Source organism: Monopterus albus, unplaced genomic scaffold (assembly GCF_001952655.1).
Source record: "Monopterus albus unplaced genomic scaffold, M_albus_1.0 scaffold65.1, whole genome shotgun sequence".
In the NCBI taxonomy this organism is placed as follows: domain Eukaryota; kingdom Metazoa; phylum Chordata; class Actinopteri; order Synbranchiformes; family Synbranchidae; genus Monopterus; species Monopterus albus.
Window position 1 is genome coordinate 1836680 of NW_018127945.1, and position 2584 is coordinate 1839263.

Here is a 2584-nt window from a genome sequence, read left to right on the forward strand (position 1 = left end):
GCACTGGTTAAAGTCGCCTGCAGCAATAAATACAGCATCGGGGTGAGCTGTTTCTAGCGCGTTGATGACATCATAGAGTTTGCTGAGAACCGCAGAGGGATTAGCCCTTGGGCTAACATACACAGCAGCCAGAAACACAGCACTGTGCTCTCTTTCTAGTTAGTAGGGCCAGCATTTCAGCAATAAAAACTCTATGTCTGGCGAACAGTGCTTATAAACAGTCCGTACATCTTCACACTATGAGTTATTAATAAACACACACGCACCACCTCCCTTTACCTTCCCTGAAGCAGCAGTGTGATCGCTTCGATTTACAGAATGTGTTTGTAGCTGAATCGCTGAGTCTGGAACCCTGTCAGAAAGCCAAGTCTCGGTGAGAACTACAGCATAGAAGTTCCTGAATCTCCTTGTGTCTCCAGTTAGATTTTCTTTTTGGTATCTTCATTGTAAATGACTGTTTTTCCTTCACCAACAGATGCTTGTTTTTCTTCCTGTTTCACGCCAATCAAATGTTAAAATGTCATCAACATGCCCACTAGATACTTTTGATTATATGCTGCTGTTTTCTCACATGAGCTCACTCCAGCTCACTCGGATCTTTTAGACTTTGTACTAGTGAACTGGGAGGGTAAAATCTGGGTTGAATAACTCAGATATTTGCATTCTCACTTAGAGCTCCTGCGGGTAGAATCTAGAGACTTTCAGGGTTCTCGTGCATGACTCAAAGGGGCTTTGGGGGGATGGTTGGAGCCATCGGTGTGAGTTGGCGCAGCAGATGGCTGCCTCGGTTCTGTACCGGAAACAAATTCCTTGTGTGTAACATACTTGGCCAATAAAGGTGATTATCCTTATCCTTTAAATCAAATCAAATCAAATTTATTTATATAGCACTTTAAAAACAACATCCAGCTGACCAAAGTACTTTACATGGCAGAATAAAATAGCAATAAATGACTAAAATAGAGTACACAAAATCAGTGCAAATAAAAATGAAACGGCACAATAACCGACACACAATTAACACACATTCAATAAATTAAAATTAAAAGGAATTAAAAGGCCCTACTCTATATTAAAAGCCAAGCCAAATAAATATGTTTTAAGCAATAAAAGCACAGTCACTCCAGCGTTTATATCTTGCCCTTGGAACCTCTAAAAGAAACTGGCTTGAAGATCTGAGGGACCTTGTAGGTTTGTGTCAATGCACTAATTCAGTGAGGTAAAATGGAGCCAAACCATTAAGAGCCTTAAAACAAAAATCTATAATTTAAAGTCAATTCTAAAATGGACTGGAAGCCAATGGAGAGAAGCCAGTACCGGGGTTATATGGTCGAATTTCCTAGTACTTGTCAAAAGACGAGCAGCAGCATTTTGCACCATTTGGAGATGAGACTGGTTAACACATACTGTAGGTATATAGCATTGCAATAGTCAAGTCTAGAAGTGATAAAAGCATGGATTGCAATCTCAAAATCATTAAAAGAAAAGAATAACTTGGCCTTGCTTAACAGCCTCAGGTGGAAGAAGCTAGATTTCACAACTGAGTTGATTTGCTTGTCAAACCTCAAGTCACCATCAAACATCACCCCTAGATTTTTTACAGTTGACTTCAGTTGTCAAGCTAGGGGGCCCAGGCCCTGGTCAGAAGCATTTAATTCCACCAGGTCACCAAATAGCACACACTCTTATCTTATTTTTGTTGAGATTTAAAAGGTTAAGTGCCAACCATGATTTCAAGTCTGTCAAACAGTCAAACAGCAGCTGTAATGACACCCCTCTTGATGCCTTTAACGGTAAGTAAATCTGAATGTCATCAGCATAACAATAAAAAGAAAGGCCATATTTCCTTATCATTGATCCCTTAAGATGGATCCCTTTAGAGTGGTGAAGCCACTGGTGAAATGCAGGTAAGCTCTCAGTGTAACCTTTGAGCCACAGGAGGTCAGCCAAGTCAGAATCAGCCAGGAAGTAGATAAACGGACAAGGCCATTCTGTACAAGTGGGCAAATAGCTGGAGCCTTTCAGGAGGGAGGCCACGTAGGAACTGACAAAGGAAGGTCTCATTGATGGGCCAACAGGTGGTTCCCTTCCAAGGGACCAACAGGAGACAGCATCTGAGGCAGAACCTCTCTAGGGGGCAGCCAAGTGTTTGTCTTCTGAGGCTGGACCCCTCTGAAGAACAGGCAGGTGACTGATGTTGGGATACCTCCAGAGGGAGAGTAGCCTGGGTGTCAACAAGGTAAGTGGAGGAGTGGTGTGGTGCTGGCCCACTTGGTGACAGGAGGAGCTGAGACAGTGATGTTGGAGTTAGCAACCTGCCTACTGGTATAAATTGGATCAGAAGTGTTGACGTCATTCGACCCACTGGGGAACTACTTCAGAGGTTGAGTCACTTGAGAACAGGAGCAGGGCTGGCCTTGGCATCACCACTGAGGTATGGGAGCAGAAGTGGCATTGGTATCCTCTTTGACTCCTTCAGCTATGTAGACATCCTTGCCAACCCACTTGAGAGCAGAATTAGGGGTGGAACTGTCATCTTTGTCAACTCACCCAGTAACTGAAACCAAGGTGGCACCGGCTCCAT

At 43.3% G+C, this 2584-nt stretch overlaps 1 protein-coding gene across 1 annotated transcript in view; it reads left to right on the forward strand.

Moving 5' to 3' along the window:
- Nucleotides 1-2584, forward strand: part of slc7a5 (solute carrier family 7 member 5) — a 24350-nt gene that overhangs the window by 13466 nt on the left and 8300 nt on the right. The gene's annotated exons all lie outside the window — the stretch shown is intronic.